Source organism: Triturus cristatus, chromosome 9, assembly GCF_964204655.1.
Source record: "Triturus cristatus chromosome 9, aTriCri1.1, whole genome shotgun sequence".
Taxonomy (NCBI): Eukaryota; Metazoa; Chordata; class Amphibia; order Caudata; family Salamandridae; genus Triturus; species Triturus cristatus.
In genome coordinates, this window is record NC_140592.1 from 337,543,555 (window position 1) to 337,562,044 (window position 18,490).

At 45.4% G+C, this 18,490-nt stretch overlaps 1 long non-coding RNA gene across 1 annotated transcript in view; it reads right to left on the reverse strand.

Moving 5' to 3' along the window:
- The window catches only part of LOC146797879 (uncharacterized), a 62,863-nt gene extending 46,669 nt beyond the window's left edge, over positions 1-16,194 (reverse strand). The window contains exon 1 of the long non-coding RNA XR_014968547.1: positions 15,909-16,194. This is a non-coding gene — a long non-coding RNA (uncharacterized LOC146797879). The remainder of the gene's footprint in view (positions 1-15,908) is intronic.
- Between the last annotated feature and the right edge of the window lie 2,296 nt (positions 16,195-18,490).

Sequence of the window (18,490 nt, forward strand, 5' to 3'; positions counted from 1 at the left end):
GTAACAAAGGCTAAGAAAGGACCACTATTCTGACCTATTTTATTTTACCATTGGCCAAAAGGCTCATACAAGAGACATGTCACCAAATCATCTTCTTACCACATTTTTTGTTTCATAGAAATGTGTTTTATTATTTATAAAAATTATATACCCCGTAAGGGGTTCTTCACATTTTCCAGTTATGGAGGACTCCCTCAGATAGACCTTTTTGCCACTCACGAGAGCATGCACTGCCTGTCATTCTGCAGCCTCCAGTTTCTGATGCAGGGAACACTGGGACACACATGTCAATTGAACTGGGTCTCCCAACTGTTTAATGCATTTCTCCCTACCCTTGATTCCTCAGGTTCTGAGGAAGATTCGCCAAGACCGGTCCCAAGTCCTATTAATAGCCCTGGATTGGCAAAGAAGGGTGTGGTACACAGACCTTCTTTACTCTCACTATGCCTTCCACTCCATCTTCCTCACAGGTAGACCTCCTCTCGCAGTTGCAGGGGCAAGTTCTACACCTCCACCTCCAGAGACTGCACCTACATGCCTGGTGATTGAACTTGGCAACTGAGTTCCTTTTCTCTCCCCCCGGTGAGGTGAATGCACTTTTGTTGGTTCAGCAAGGCTGTGCGGTTGCAACAGTTAAGGGCTATTTGTCTGCACTTTCAGCATTTTCTATGTTTACCTGATCAACCTTCTCTGTTCATGTCCCCTATAGTGTTAAGGTTAATTAAGGGACTTACTAACAAATACACTTCCACTACGTTCATTATGCCTCAGTGGGATCTTAAGTTGGTACTAACTTACATTATGTGTGCTCTGTTATAACCTTTACATAGTTGTCCTTTGTCTTACACGCAAGTAGTCTCAATTTTTCTAGTGGTTATAACGTCTGCTAGATGAGTTATTGAGTTATTGAGTTGCAGGTCCTTAGCAGGTCCTTAGCGTTAATCCTTTGTTCACGATTTTCTATGCAGATAAGTTGGTTCTGAGAACCAGGGCTGCTTTCCTATCAAAGGTGGTTACTCCCTTCCACTTGGGGCAGTCTATCACCATTCCTATCTTCTATCCTCCTCCACTTCCATCCAAAGAGGAGGAAAGGCTTCATTGATTGGTCCCTAAATGGGTTGTTAGCTTTGACATCAACAGGACACGTGACCTCCAGCTGAACGATCAGCTGTTTGTTGGCAAGATGAAATGAAAAGTGGTGCATAAAATAGCATTGCGAGGAAAACACTGCAGCTGCTTTTGTTACAGGGGGGCTGATAAAACCAGCCCCCGGTAACAAAAAGGCCCCCCCCCCATGGATCCAAATCTGGCCCCCACCCTGGAGGCCCACCAGGGAAATGCCCGGTGCCCACTACAGCCAGTCTGGCCCTGGTTGTCATTCAAACGTTTTCCTCAGATGTGCTCCATAACTAGTGAGAATCGAAAATAAAGCATTGAATGAGCTGGGATGTGAAACTTCTGTATATGATGTAATAAACACTAAGGGGCTGATTATGATGTTGTTAGGAAACTGTTCCGAACGAAATGGTCTTGGACTCGTTTTCGAATGAATCGGATCCCGCGAGTCCCGATTACACAGGCTCCCATTGAAAAAAGCGGTGGTTGGGGAAACCCTTGCACCCTGTGGCTGGCACCCCATAATGCCTGCCGTATTGTGCATGGTTGTCCAAGGGCCCCATTCATATGCCTCTTAGTGAAGGGAGGTTCGCAATGGGCCCCCAAAGACAGATTCCAACAGCTGTTTTGTGTCGGGCAGACTGAATCGGAACGGCTGTCTGAATCAGTCATCGTAATTGGTCGTCTGGAAACCGTGTCCATGGAGCTGTACGAATCAGCTCTGAAAGACTTGGGCTGTCTGAATGCCTTTTGGACAGTATTCAGACTACTTGAATGGTTTCCGGGAATTGTAATGGGTAGTTGGGAAATGTGTACGATTCGTTTGGAAACAAGGGTTCCGAATCGGATTCTGCAAAACCGAATCCTATTCAGAACCTTTTCGAACAACATCATATGCAGCCCCTAGATTTTTTAAGGAAAGCCAGGCTGGCATCTGATTACGGATCCTTCTCATGCTTCTTCTAACGTTAAACACCTCTGTCAGCTGCTGGGCACCCATCAAATCTTCCAGCTGGTTGTTCCTACCTCTTCATTTAGCATTCTAGGTCACTTCTGTCACTTTTGTTCACCTGTAAAGCATTGCCTTATCACAAAAGTTTCTCCTTGTGTGAATGTGTAGGTCTCACCAGTTTGCGCAAGCTGCTTTGTAAGTTTCCACGGAGTCAGATGCAATGGTAAACACTATGGGGTGAACACGAGGACATTCAAAACAATTCATCAACATTTCTGGCCACCTGCGAGGAACATCTCACCTACAACACTGAGCACTCAAAAGGGTATTCTATGCTGCATCAAAACATAACAGTGATGTTCGACCCAAAATGCTGGTGAATGCGATGCCATAGATAAGTTTACAGTGACCACTACATTTACAGAATGGGATGAAAGGAGGGGAAAGAGTTTTTACAAAAACATTTGTTTCTAGCATAAGTGGATCAAAACATAATAAAGTGTGACTATACTTGTTGCAGCAAAGTGGAAGACCCCTCGTAAAGGTCGACTGGCCACCTTTCTGTTGCTTATGGCTCTATTTGTATGTTAAACTGGTACTAATGACGTGGAACCTTTGCTCAGACAGTGTTAGCTTGTGTAAACATAAAATGATAAAGTAATTCTATCGTAACATGTGTTGCATAATTTGCTATTTCGTGCAGTATCATTTCGTCACCGCTGCCTCATAATTTGGTTCTCCACTGCTTCATAATTCCAGTGGCCCTGCACATGACCACTGAGAAACCTGCACTCATGCCCTTAACATTCAAGTGAGAGTCAAAGACCTTAGCCATTAGAACAGAAGTGCTGATTTACTATGTTGTATCAAAACATAACTATGACATTCAAACTAGTTAATGAAGAATATAGCATGGTACTATGCATGCTATTACATTGTGTTTTATTACAACGCAGTCGTTACAACGACCACGTGGTTAGAACGCGATACCTTTACATCGCAAGTCATTAGATCGACTAGCTGTAGGGGGCGTGCTGGATTTAGGAATAGTATAATTTACTACTCCAACTCCAGCGTGCGCAACTGTAGGGAAGGTGTTGTAATAGAAAAATATACTATTCCTTAGGTTAGAGCGCCCCCTACAGCAAGTTGATCTAATAACTTGCGATGCAAAGGTATCTCGTTCTAACAACGCGGTCGTTGTAACAGGAACGTGATTTAATGGCAGCGTTGTAAATGCTGTTTTCCATTAATTAAATGCTGATGGTGAGAGTATGGTGACAGTTAAATTCTTTACAGGATAAGATCGTGAGAGAGGGTTTGTTTTTTCTAAGGAACATTGTATAATATAAAACTGATGTTTCCAGACAAAGTGCCGATACGCATATTTGCTCAAGTCAATAAAAACAATAATTAATTTCACTGAAGCTCTTTGTAATTAACTAGACTTTGAGAAACGCATGGCGTTTAGGAAACCAGGATTTGAACCCTTAAAGTTCTGGGTGAGAGTTTTAGACCTAAATCATGAGGCCAAAAGCCACTCTTTACTATGTTGTATCAAAACATCACTAGGACATTCGACTCAAAAGTACTTGTTAATTTGATGTTATAGATTAGTTTACAGTGACATCATTTACTGAATGGGATAGAAGGAGAGCGGGGGCGAAGGGGAAGAAGTCTTTAAAAAAAAATCTTTGGCCATGTTCCACTTAAACACATGTTTCCACTCAGAGTACCAATGCAAATATTTGCCCATCAATAAAAATTAATATCATATTTTCTGAACCACTTGCAATTGATTAAATCTACAAACACAGAGAAACCTGGACTTCTCCTGCTTAACCTTCAGAGTCAGTTTTTAACCTTAACTATAAGTGACTCTATGGCCGACAACGCCTGACAGCACTTCGTGTGAGGGGGTTGAAAGCTCCGTAGCTCCTAGCGCCAGGAGGCGCCGACGCTGACCTTTTCGTGCCCGGAGGCACTTGAAAAGCATTTCGCAGCACCCGCTGCACGGGAGCCCACAACACCTGACAGCTCTTCCATGTGGGGGGACTGCAGGCCCCATAGTTCCTAGCACCAGGAGGCGCCAATGCTGACCCGCGTGGGCTGCACCCGGGGCCGCACCGACCGTACCGAAGTAGTGGGAACTTTGGATGCCTTCATTACAAGGGCTGAGTCAATGCTTAGCCATGAGATGGAGCTAACAGAGTGGTGACTCTCAATTGACCCACTGACTTTGCAGAGACGCTCATCGCTAGGCCCCCAAAGTCTGGGCAGCATCCCGCTAATTCCCCCGCCTACTCCAGCGCAAAGCCCGTCTCTGCCCTACCATGTACCAGATCTGGACATCCGCTTCCCCCCTGATACTCCAAATGGACCCAGCACAGGAACGAGGGGCCGGGTTTCTAAGTCTCATAATGATGACAACACAAATGAACTGCCAGCAAAGCGAAGGAGGGGCACCGGGCCACAAAAGCATAAACCCACAAAAGGGTCTTGTTTGGCTAAACCTAAAGGGCACGGTGAACCTGAACAGGGACACATTTTTGACCCACTGACCGGGCAATGTTGCCTTACCAGTCGGGTGGAGAGGAGTTTTGGAAAAGACTGGAGACCCTGGTCACGGTGTTACTAACTCCCCTCCAGTTTAAGCTATCAGAGATTGAATAGAGACTAGCTAAATTGGAGGGCTTGCGTAAACCGGGATACCTTCATACACAATATTCCCGCGCTAGTATGGAAGAAGGACAGCTGACTTATCGTGAGACGGAGGAGGGCTCAAGAGTACTGATAATTGCAGGAAATAATCCATCTCAGCTACTCCAACAGAAACCACATCATAATACGAGCCTGAGTACCATCGTTCCTGTTCTCCTCACGCATGGGCACACCACCATAGAGCAAAGGACTGGAAACCCTTCTAATTTGAGGGAACCTATATTTACTTCCCTCTTCCCTCCTAGTAATGTCGCATATAGACCGCCAAGTAATTTACAGACACCTAAAATACCGGCCGGCATTGCTGACATCTCAAAACAGGGGAAAAGTTTAGAGGGGCAGGCCCACGACAGGTTCCAATTGCTACATTTACCACCTTTAGCGGCACCCCTCATATTAGTTCTTGGAAACTTTCCCATCTTGAGGGAGGGCCAGTATGAAACCACGATTCAGTTAATCAATAAATCTCTTCACTGGCTGACTGCTCAAACAGTAGGCCTGACAAGGGGAGGATCTCGGCTACTCAGCCAAATTATTATGGCAAGGTAGGGTGGGTGGGACCACACCAAAAAACCCTGGGAGGCAACTGTGTGGTACTTAATTTCAATAATCCATCAATTTCGAGATCCCTCCTGTTTCAATTACACAGAGCTCCACCTAAGGGTACCCAGATCTTAGCACTGCCTCTTGGCCATTTCTATACCCCTTCCCCTCAAATGGGTCTAGAACCAACACTCTACCATAGGGTGGGCCAAGAAAACTCTATCCCTCTGGGCAATTCGGGCTCACACCTCACGAATAGATATGCCCCTCTTTCTGGTATGGACCTCTGTGACTGGCTGCACCCACGGCTAGCAGATGGGCCTCCCTCATTGGAAGTCGTACTGCATGACTTCATCGAGTCCCGTAGGTCCATCGCACGGTCGATGAGGCAGAGTTTTTGGATGCATATTGATCACCTTCCTATGCGAAGTATGGACTTGGAGGGCAAAGGAACTCTACCAGAGGATTTTACGGCACTATCAGCAGCAAATTACCCTGCGTCTAACACGCGAATAGAGAGTATTAGTATTGTTTCATGGAACATCGCAGGCCTTTGGTCTAAGATCGATAATCCTGATTGAAGAGCTTTGCTTGAGCAATATCATTTGTTTGTTGCCAAGAGAGCTGGACAGCGGATCCTTTGCATGTTGATGGTTTTGCCTCCTATCATATACCAGCTGTCCCCTCTAGAGCTGGTAGAGCAAAAGGGGGCTTGGTCACCTTTATATCATTAGCACTGACAGACATCACAATAAGTAAACTGTAAATCTCAATACTATCAATTGCTTTTAATTATTACATCAGAGCAGTTTGATTTGCTTTTAATACATTTTATTATAATATTTTTGATCCAACTGTGACAAATATTGTAGATGACTTAGAGGATGTGATAACCGATGCCCAGAAAAAACATAGAAAGGATCTGCAAATAATTTGGGTGGGGAATTTTAATATAGGAACTTGTGATCCTTGGGTCCAGGAATTCTGCGGCATTTGTGACGAGAGGGATCGGTACCTGAATCATTTTAAACATACGCCGTATGGGGATACACTGAATAGAGTTACCATCACTAAGGATCTGAAATTTGCACAAGATTTGGATTCGACTATCACCCCCGCCCCCGATCCAAACCTATGTAGGTCTTATCATCCTCAACTATTGACCATATTTTAATTAGTAAAGATCTAGTACCATTCTTCATGGGATGCGCAGTTAAGGCAAGTTGTTTGAGTGACCATAACCTCATCGTTTTAACCTTAAATCTACTGGTGTTAAAAAAAAGAGAGGGACAAGAAAAAATAACACAGGGTTATATATAATAGAAATAAGGGCCTTAGTATTAAATGGGAAAAGGTTGGTAAGGCGGCCTTTTTTAAACACCTTATCACAAATAACAAGGCAGATATAGAGACAGTACTTTCAGATCCTGCCCCCCCAGAGAATGTCATAGTGGTCTTTACAAACCTTAAGAGCTTCATGGCAGATAAATTGACCAAATACAGTATAAAAGCCCCTGAACACCCAAGGTGGTTCAATAAGATCTGCTCCGAAGCACATAAGGCGCTATGGGTGGCATTAAAAAAGACTCCGAGAAATAAGGATGAAATAATAGAAGCAAGGAAGAATTATAGAAAGGCAACTGGAGAAAGGAAGCGCTTCTTGAAGGACAAGGCTTGGGAAGATTTAAAAATCGCATTGTCTTTAAAAGACTCCCGCACTTTTTGAGAGGTGGTCAATTCTGTTCCCATGCCTGCTGATGAAACGCCTAAAATAGACACCGTAGTTCCAGCCGAAGCGTGGGTTAACCATTTTTCTGAATTTTTTTCTCCTGAGCCAAGGACAGTTAGCTTATCGCCGGCCACAGATATTCCTTGTGATATAGGAGCTGTCCATGCTCTAAGTAACTCAATTCAGGTAAGCGAGGTATTATTAGCTATAGAAAATAGTCACCCAGATAGAATTCCTGTGGACCTATATAAGTATTTACCAGACTTTTGGGCCCCATTGATTACAAATGTTTTAGAAGCTGCAATAGTGGGACCACTAGTCCAGACCTGGCAAAAAGCCATTATAGTGCCGATTTTTAAAAAGGGGGATAAAACCAAACCCCACTGTTATCGCCCATTTTCCCTGCTCAATAGTTCGGTTAAACTATTGGGCAGTAGTAATTTTGGCTAAATAAGAATTTTGGGCACTGGAACATCAGGTGCTTTAATCTACCAATTTGGCTTCCGCCCAGGACTTGAAACTGTAGAACAATCTTTAAATATGGTTTTAATTGTTCAACAGTACAGTAAAGCACAAAATGGCTGTTTCCACTTAGCGTTTATCGACCTAACCTGTGCCTTTGACACAGTGAATCGTAGCCAACTATGGTCCATAACGTTAGAAATGGGGCTCGATGGAGCAATCGTCACCGTGCTCAGTAGGCTTCACGAATATACCTCAGCCTTAGTATGCTATAACAATCGGGGAGATTTGACTAAAGGATTCTCTTCAGAAATTGGGGTAAGAGGGCTGTGTCCTGGTCCCATTCCTCTTTTTAATATACATTAATGGGCTGGGAGACCAACTATGTTAGGTGGGAAAAGATATACCAAAATGTAATATGTGCCAAATCCCCATTCTCCTATATGCTGATGATGCTGTCCTGATAGCCAGGACAGCAAATGGCCTACAAGTGTTGTTAGATTCATTTATTGATTTCATGAACAATCTAGGGCTAAAAGTAAATCGCACAAAATCTTTCATCATGAAATGTGGCCAGAAAAAAGACAAAACAAGAATTTTTTTACTGGGGGAAATAGAAATTGGCAAGGTTCCATATTTTACCTATGTGGGGGTACCATTTGATGCTGACTTTAATTGGAACCATGTTTTAAATATTAGAATTATGCAATTTCAGAAATCTATTGATGCTATTTTTAGATTTGCTAAAAGACTGCGACATAAACCGATTTAGGAGATCTTATGCATCTATAAGAGTAAAAGTCTTTCAGTAGCAACCTTTGGGGCCGGGGTGTGGGGACACGTAAATTGCAAATCACTCCAAGGAGCAGAGAACAAGTTCCTAGAAAGACTTCTCTCAGTGCCTCAGTGTTTCGCCGTTTCTTTCTGCCACAAGGAAGTTGGTATTACTTATTTGAAAGACTATATAGCGATTCGAACGTTGTTGCTCTGGTTAAAAACCTGGAAGAATCCAAAGGCTACCCTCTGCAGAACAATAATCCCAGATTGCATGATGCTGGATAATAGCTTAGACATACCCTGGCTTAGGTATGTCAAAACGTGTTTTGCTAAAATGGGTGTCCCAGAGTATTACTCAAACCCCGATATGTTAAATAATGTTTCACCAGTAACTATAAATTTGTTTTTTTTTTTTTTTAAACCGTTTTTATTGCAGAACAATGTAATGTAATAAGCAGCGTACAGCCATAACATTCCTGCACCGCTATTGCCAGTGCCATATCGTACGTGGCTATTTAGGCAGTCGTACACAGCTGGTGAGCCCACATCCCTGAGGCCGGGCAGCGGTGGCAAGGAAATCACTGTATTGAACCATATTTCAATCTGTACATTTGCCGCGAACATAGTAGGGTGTCTGCGTTCCACTTTGAAGTTTCCTCCCTCCTTCTCCCCCCCCATCAGTTCCCCCACCCCAGTCCCTATCCCCCAGCCCCCACCCTCTCCGCCCTCCAATGCCCACGCCTACAACTGTGACTGTTCCCGGCCTTAATGTATAGTCTGGGGTACATCTCAGAGGTACATAACCATTTTCTGTGTTTGTGCGGTTGGAATGCTCCGGGGAACAATATAAGGCTCAGAGGGCACCTCATCCTCCTCCGCCACGCTGCTGCGCAGGGCCTGCACCAACCCCTCCCACGCTGCGGCCGCCGCCAGTGCTCTATCATCAGCCCTGCGAGTCGCTAGCTGGTATCTAAGCGTGCTTTCACTCGCCGCCCATTTCTGCAGTTCCTTAATCCTCCTCCCATGTGTGGGGCCCGCCTTCGACTTCCAGAGTCCCGTCACCTCTCTCTTTGCCAAGAGGAGGCCCATATCAATAAATGTATTTGTGGTCTTGTTCTTGGGCGTATGAGGAAACCAGTGCAGGACACAAACCGCCTTGGTGTATTGCAAGTCCCTGTCCGTCACCTCAGTCAGTGTTTCGCCCACTTCCCTCCAGTATGCGCGCAGGTGAGGGCAGTCCCATAATCCGAGCTCCGCTCCTACAACACCGCATCTAGGGCACGCCGCATCCGCCACCCCGAAATACTTCCCAAGTTTACCCGGTGTGAGGTAGGCCCGGTGGAGGATATAAAAGTGTATCAGCTGGAAGCGTGCGTTCCTGGTACTTTTCCTGGCCCTCCGCACTATACCCGCCCACGTGGTGTCCGGGATCTCAGTTTGTATATCCAGCTCCCATTTTGCCTTCAGCGCCGCCAGCGGCTGCAAGGTTTCGCGCAGCATTCTGGAGTACAGACAAGTTACCGCTTTATAAGTGCCAGCAGACATCATGGTATACTGGCAAGCCGCGGATGTAGTAGGCTCCAGGAGCCCCTCTCCCCAGTGCGCCTGCATCGCTCCCGTCACCGCCGCGTGCATCAGGTAATCTCCCCTCGGAAGATCGAACCGCTCCTGCAGAGTTTGATAAGGGATTAGCGTCCCCTCTTCGTATAAGTCGCCCAACATTTGGAGGCCCGCCTCCTCCCACACCTGCAGTCCCGACCAGTCTCCACCGTGCGGGAGCGCCGTCACCATTCCCAGCGGAATCTCCGGCGCATACGGGCGTCGCACTCCCGCCCGACGCTGCGATCGATTCCAGCAATGCCGGAACGTCTGTTCCTCCAGGGACAAGTCTCCAACAACCAGCCTCTGCTGTAGCGTAATGTACGCCAGCACATGGCGAGGGGGGCCTCCCTCCCTGTCCTGCTCCGGCCCCCGGTACACCCGTGCCACCTCTTGGGTAAAGATCTGTAGCTGCGCTGCTAGATAGTAAAGCTCAAAGTCAGGCACCGCTAGGCCCCCCTCATCTTTCGGCCGGGTCAGAGTCGCCATCGCCACTCTGCGCCGTCCCGTGCCCCATAGGAACGAGACTAATAACGATCGCAACTGTCGGAAAATAGAGCCCGGTATCGACACCGGTAGCGTGCGGAAATAATACAGGAGACGTGGCAACGCTATCATTTTCAGTAACGAGATTCTCCCCGTCACCGAGAGCGGGAGTGTGGCCCAGAAGGACATGCTGCCCTTCAGTGCTCGTATACAGCGCCCCACGTTGCCCTCCAGCATATCTGCGGCAGAATGGTATACCAGTAACTATAAAGTCACTAAAGTATGACTGGTCAGCCAGAGCGCCTCTCACAACTACAGAGAGAGCCTGCCCTGTACTTGCAAATTGACTTAAACGAAAGTAAGACATTTTTGTTGACGAGGTTGCGTTTATAAACACATTTTTTTTGCTGCATTTCCTATCCAAGGCACGTGGTTTGCCTCCCTCACTGTTTGTCCGTGTGACAATTGTTCACCTCAAAGTCAAAGCACTTTGCACTTTATTCTCTTTTGTAGACTTTACACCCCCCAGAGGAAACAGTTTATTCATCCTTTAATACTTGCTGCAGGGATTATGAATTATAAATTGGCAATGGAGTTTTTACTCTCCCTAGGAACAGTTGAGATCATATATTGTATTTTAAATTATCTTTTTACCGCTTTTAACATTCGTAGTAAATACTTATCATTTTAAATCCAGTACATTTTATGTTTGTGGATGTGGCTGTTTCAAATGAAATTGTGTTTGTACAACCTTTTTATGACTCTTTTAGAGTCTAAATAAAGTATTTCTGAACTGAACTGAACTGGATCTATGCTATTTCAAAACATATATATGACATGTGACCAAAAATACTAGTCAATGTGATGCTATAGGTGAGTGTTCAGTGACCTCTACATCGTTTACAGAATAGGTTGGAATGATGGGAAAGAGAGTGGGAGGAATGTTGTTTTTAACATTTGGTAATGGTATACTTAAAGACAAATGTTTTCAGAGTGTGGCAATAAAAATATTTGCCCATCAAAACATTTTTGCAATCCTGCTTCAATGAATCTCCTTGTAATTGACCAGGCTTGTGGCCATGGAAAACCTGCATTTATCCCCTTAACCTTCAGAGTGAGATTCTAATACTTACATCATTGGACCTCAAGTGATTATTTACTATGTGGTCTCAAAATATAACTATGACATCTGTCCCAAAAATACTAGTCAATGTGATGCTATAGGTGGTGTGCAGTGACAGCTACATTATTTACATTATGAGATGGAAGGAGGGGAGAGAGGATAAAAGTGAGCGAAGTTGGTTTTAACATTGGGGTATGGTATACTTAAACACAAATGTTTCCAGACACAGTGCCTAAAAAAATACTTGCCCATCAAAAAAAATGAAAATTACGTTTTGTACTCTATTGTTAATAAGATCTATGAAAAACCTACACTTGACCTCCTACCTTTCAGAGTGAGAGGGTAAGACCTTAACCATTAGGCCTCAAATGACTCTGTGTGGTCTCTAATCATAACTATTATAGTTGCCACAAAAATTCCAGTCAATGTGTTGCTATATATGTCTATACAGTGAAAGCTGCATTATTTACGGAATGGGATGGGAGGAACATGAACAGAGAGAAGTTGTTTTTAACTTTTGAGCTTGATATACTTAAAAACAAATGTTTCCAGACTGAGTGCCAGTAAAAATATTTGCCCATCAATAAAGATGAAAATTATATTTGTCTGAATACTCCTGTAATTGACCCGACGTATGGCATCGGAAGAATCTGTACTCATTCCCTATGCCACCAGGGGCCACCAGGGGCGGCTTCTCCTAAGGCAGAGGATCGTCGCCCCACTGCCTTAAAGCACGGCAAAAAAAAAAAAAAATGATAACAAGATGTTATTATCATTTTATTTTTTCCGTGCTGGGGCAGTTTTGTGGGGTGGGGCTAGGCTTCGCGGGGGGAAGGAGTGGTGGCACCATCCTAATTGCACATGAATGTTTGGCCGGGAGTTCGCATGATCTCCACCCAGGCTGCATTACAGGCCAGCCTGGGTGAAGAACATGCCCATGCTTCCATTCCCCATCTGAGCACCAATCCACAATGCTCAGACCAATCACAATGCTGCATTGCAGCGTCGTGATTGGCACAGGGATCCTAGGTGCTTACCAATCACAATGCTGCACTGCAGTGGTGTGATTGGCTTAGGGGAGCCTATCCTGCTCCAACATCTGCGAGGTGGCAGGTAAGTGTTTTTTTTCCTCCCCGGTTGCCCTCCAGCCCCCCCCCCCGCACCTCACTACCAATTTTCGGGAGCAGCCGTGACTGTTTAGGCCACAAATGACTCCTTACTCTGTGGACTCAAAGCGTAACTATGACATTCAACTTAAACATTATTCAATGTGATGCTATAGTTGAGTGTACAGTAGCAGCTCCATCATGTACCAGACATAAATGGATGGTGGGGCGAGAGGGCAAAGTGAGCGACAAATTGTCTTTTTTTTTTTGTCTTTTTTTTTTTTTTTTACTTTGGGGCATTGTACTTGGCTTAAAAAGAAATGTTGCTGGACTGAGTGGCAATAAAAATATTTGCCCATCCCAAAAAATAAATGAAAAGTAAATTTTCTGGAAACTCTTTGTAGTTGATTAAATCTATGACCATGGAGAAACATGGACTTTAACCCTTAACCTTCAAAGTGAGATTCTAAGACTAGAGACTAGACTAGAGTCTAGTATGGCCCGCGCCCTTGAGGAATCTTTCCACGGCACCCAAGAAATCCTCATGCTCCCCCCAGGAAATCTACATGCGCCCCCAGGTAACTGGTCCTCAGAAGCACACATGCTGCTGTTCACTCAGCTGAATGAGAGCAGCTGCATTCATCCCTAAATTGAAGCAATGTAGATGAGCATTCGCACTGGATTTAAAATGTTGCCAGCTTGTTCCTGCAGACACCAGAAGACATTGAGGAGCTCTCTTTAAAGAACCAACTGCTGTGGTCTCTTGTAATGAAATGAAGCAGCCATCAGTGAGGACGTCAACAACCTGACAGCTACATGTACCCTGTCATCTTCATCGCTGACATCTTGTTGTTTGGGTTCACCAGAGGCTTTGATTGTTGTTTGGGTTCGACTGAGGCCTCTAAAGACACAATCCTACACCTAAGGGAGGTAAAGGGAGGCACAGTGTATACTTACCTTTGTGGCATTGTAGGAAAGTAGGATCTGCTCCTTATGGTTACCCCCACTTTTTGATTGATATGATATTGTTTTTGACTAGTCTGACTGGGATCCTGTTAATCTGGACCCCAGTCTATCTGCTTTCTCCCTAACCTGGTGTGTTAAGCACCTAGATACATCCCAGATTGGATACTGGGGTACCCTTGTCAGTCCCTAGTATATGGTGCCCATGTACCCAGGGCATAGGTCCCCCAGAGGTCTCCCATTGGCTGAAGCATGCATTATGCCACCCATGAGAGACCATTCAAAATGGAACTACAGGCCTACCATTAGCAGCCTTTGTAAGTTGGTGCATGCACCACTTACTAAAGATATAGGTTTACTTTATCTAAGGCTCACTGCACTTAAAACCTATTAGTCACCCCCTATATCAGGCCTTTACAATCCTGAGGGCAGGGTGCTTAGTTCTAAGTGAGAGGGTGCCCCTGCATGAGCAGGACACTCCTGCAGCCTATGGAGTCCATTTGCCCAGGTTGTCAGTGAAACAGCCATATACTATATAGAGTGGCATCGCTTAATCTCGGGATGACCATCTCAAAAACGGCTGTAACGAAGCCTATCATGTTTGATATCAATCATGTTGGAATCATACCCCCACGCAGTACGGTGTGGGGGTATGATTCAAAGCACCGGGAGAACCCTCCGTAAGGCTCTCAGTGTTCCCGGTGATGCGGCAGGGTATTGAGAAAATAAAACCTGCTCGGATTGACTCCTCAGTAATATTTACTAACTGTGTGCTGTGAAAATAACGTGCACAAACACGAACATATGGAAAAATGCTTTCCGCATGCGTGCAGTAATGCATGGACTAATGAATGAAGTATAGGCCGCATTTGCGTTGTGCTTTTAGAATAAAATAAAATAATGCTGCTTTTGCACATTAATGCTCTTCCTAGGAATATAAAATGGGTTAGTGTAATAGTGGGTGGTAAACAGAAGTACATTTTGTGAACTTAATGTCTGTGTTCTGTTCATTGTAGTGAAACAAATATGGGCCTACATTTCCGCATGCCAGTAGTGGGTTAAAAGAAAATGATTAAGAATAATTAAACCGAAAATCGAGCTCTGACAGAGAGTGGAGAAGGCAAAAGATTGATAACCTTCGAAGAGTGTTGTATGTCTGCCAAGTAACGGAAGGACGGCCATGAGAACGAGAGGAAATGTACAAACTTCTTCAGCAGAAGCGGTAGTGTTGAACAATGAAAGTGTAGAGATTTGTAACATGTTGCTTACTAGAGGAAATGTGTATTCAAAAGTAGTGGTTAACGTAATGTGTAATATATTGAACATAGAACGCTATGAAAATATGAACTTGACTGTGGTGGTATGATAGAACACCCGCCAAATCAGCCAATGAGAGACTGAGTTTTCGTTAATGCTTCAACAAGTGTTGGTTGGGCATGTAGGTTTTAGTGTATAATTGAGGTGCCCTAGGGGGTGTGGTGAGGTGCGGTTGGGAAGATGCTTAGAGGGAGATCGTCGCTGTCCGTCGGTCTGCTGAGGCCTACCTGTTTCCTGTTCCTATCCTGTAACCAGTATCCTGATAATCTTTGTTCCCTGAATCTGTCTCAGGGGACCCCTACTATCCCCGTGGCCAGGGGGTAATATTTCTCGAATTTCTTTAGGTTAGTATTAGCTAAATGATTGGTACTTTGCATAATCATTTGCAAATGTATGTATGTCTCTGAGTGTTTTGTCTCTTAGCCTAGCCACTCCTTCATTTGCATATGTTCAAATGATATGAGTTTGACACTGTTTGTATTTAATTTTTTTTCTCTCTCTGTGATTGATCTTTTGTTTGCTTTGCAACCTGTACATGATGAGCATTCACCTTTCAAATTATTTTGCGATAAACATTGTAAAACTTACATGGAGTTTGTGATCATTTAACAGGATAGATAGATAATAATTATTGCCATCAACTTCTCAACTTTAGGTCCATCGACCAGAGGAAAGAAGTTGATAAACAGGCTTAGCTATGTATTTAGTGTGAGAGCCTGTATCATAATAACCGATTTTATGTTCACCGGCATCAACAGGGATTTATGTTTGGGTAAATGAGTATGGGCCCGTGGTGTATGAGTTATTGTAATGGGTTTGTATTTAGAATGATCTTTATTTTGTGTTCTGTTTGTCCCATGCTTTGAGTGTGTGTCCTTGGGAGTTCCATCAACTGCTGTCAGTCCCGATTGAGATCCTGAAGGTGCACCACTCCTTGCCGTGACTGAAGTTATATGGAAATAAACGTATCTACTTTAATTAAATATGTCTTCTTCTTGGTGCCTGCTTACTTACCACATTTGGCGACGACCGGGAACCAGCTTTAGCCACACGATCCAGTGGAAGAATTCCACGCAGTGGTGTCTGCTCGCCAGTTGCTGTCTGCCATCGGTCAGAAGCTTCACACCGACATCCAGGCTTTACTCGTTTCTTTCGATGTCAAGCGGGAACTGGTAGGACTCTTGCTCCCTTTATTTAACTGATTTTCCTGGATTGCTCTTGGTCGACAGTTGGCAGCTCGCGCAAAGCTCTGTCGCTGGCCTGAAGATTCGAAGTTAGCGCGTGCATGCTTAGCGCGCAATTGAACCTCGGTCGCGCGATCCAACGTGCTCACGCTGCATGAGGACGTATGGCGCCCATCTTGGTTAAGGTGGCAATTCAAGGTTGACGGCAGTTCGCGACCAGCTGATCGCGCATCGCGGTGATGGGCACACCTTCATATCATCTTAGTTTTGGCAGTTTGCCGCATCTCGGTGGTTCGCACACCCTTCAGTCACCAATATTTATTCTGGCCGCATACCAGCCAAGTCAAACTGCGTGTCCGGTGACACGCACACCTCTGTTTTTCATTGCGTAGTTTTCAGTCAGCAATATTTCTTCATCTGCATATCAGCACTTACAGGCAAGCCGCGTGCTCGATGACACGCACACCTCTGTCATTTGTACAGTGACACATTCTTGTTAGAAACTTCTCAAATTTACGATGTTTATTTTAGTTGTGGGGCAGTGGATTTTACATTTAACTTAAAGTGTTATTTCTGCCATGGCTACTCCACAACAAATTGCATAACCTCCAACATTTCTTGAGAAACCAGGCAAGCCATGTATGCCTTGGGCAGAGTGGTTTTGTTTATTTTAAAATCACTTAGTGGCTATTGATGCCCCAGGGTACTCTCCTGCCCTCAAACTTGCTCTGCTTTTTGGAAGTTTGGGTCAAGCAGCGCAATGCATTTTTTAAATTTTACCTCCAATTCCTCCTCCTCCTGGTCAATCTGGTGACAGACACTGGAATATTTATTTAGAGGCTATTGCAAGACTTAAGAAGCAGTTTTCTGAACCACTTAATATAATGCTGGAAAGGCACACATTTTATAAGTGCAAACAGGGTGAAGAATAAAAAGTGGAAGAATACATATCAGCTCTGAGGGTCCTAACTACTACTTGTGGGTTTGGGCCTTTGTTGGACGATTTCATCAGGGACCAATTTTTTTTTTTTTTTTTTTTTTTGAAACCGTTTATTGCAGTTTATAGAAGTTACAGGTATGGGCCTACAACCACACGGCCGGCCGCTAGAGCATCAAAAGCATATTACATACATACAGCAAAAAACTTTCTCAGCGGTGCACAGTAGGAAGACAGGAGTGATCAATGGTGCAGGCCTCACAGCTCCATGCCCACAGTACGGTTCCATTTTCTTAAAGCAAAACAACGTAAACAAACCACAACCGCAAGGCAACCCGCGATCCAAAGTGACAACACGTGCTCCATAAGTGGGGGATCCAAACCAGCAGCAAAATTCTGAAGAGGGGGACGGGAGTAGATCAGGGACTGGGGGACCGCACGCCCGCGGCCAAGGGAGGGGCGCCATCTAGGGAGACGGAGCCGGCGAGGCCGCCGGTAGCAGCGGCGGCTCACAAATACCCCCGCGGTAGGCGTTCCAGGGGCCCCAGAGTTTCATCCACGCCCCAGGCTTACCCCTCGCCACATACACCACCTTTTCACGAAACATACACCAATCCATATGCTCTTTCCAGGCCGACACCGCAGGGGGCCTCTGGGATCCCCACAATTGGGCAATATCACGCTTGGCTATCATGTATCCCAAAGTCACCCACCGCGCCTGCGGGACCGAGTAGTCATTTGGTTCCCAGACATTCAGCAAGCATCTCCTCGCTTCAGGCAGCAGCGCGACACGCGTAACCATTCGTAGAACCTCATGCACACCACGCCAGAATCGCTCCACCTTCGGGCACTCCCACAGTATATGCATGAAAGTCGCCAACGCACCACAGCCACGCTTACACATTCCATCACCGGCAAAACCCATACGTAAAAGCCTTGGCCCCGTCACGTAGACCCGGTGAAGGATCTTGAGCTGGACGAAACGAAGGCGAGCCGGGATGGCCACCTCTTTCGGAGAGGCCACCGCGGAGATCCAATCCTCGTCGTCCAGCTCCAGCCCGTCGGCAACCCAAGCCTCGCGGAGACTAGTCAGCAGACACGATCTATCGTTAATCAATTTTTTGTATATGAGGGAGATCGTGCTGTCCGGGACATGGCCATCTAGCACTCTGTCCTCCAGGGGGGAAGACTCCGGAATGGATGCAACATCCGGGAAGACGGAGCCCAGCGCGTGGCGGACCTGTAGGTACCGAAAGTACTCACTGCCCTGCAGCTGAAACTCCGCCTGCAGCGTCTCAAAAGTTTTGAATCCCCCCCTCGTCCAGAGATCTCCCACCGTGCTGATTCCGATCGTGTCCCACTTCTCGAAGCCCTTCGACGTCCACAGGGAGCCCAACCTCTCAGATGCATACAGCGGAGACGCTCGGGTCAAACGGTCCTTCCACCCCATAGCTGCATTAGCCGCGTGCCAGACA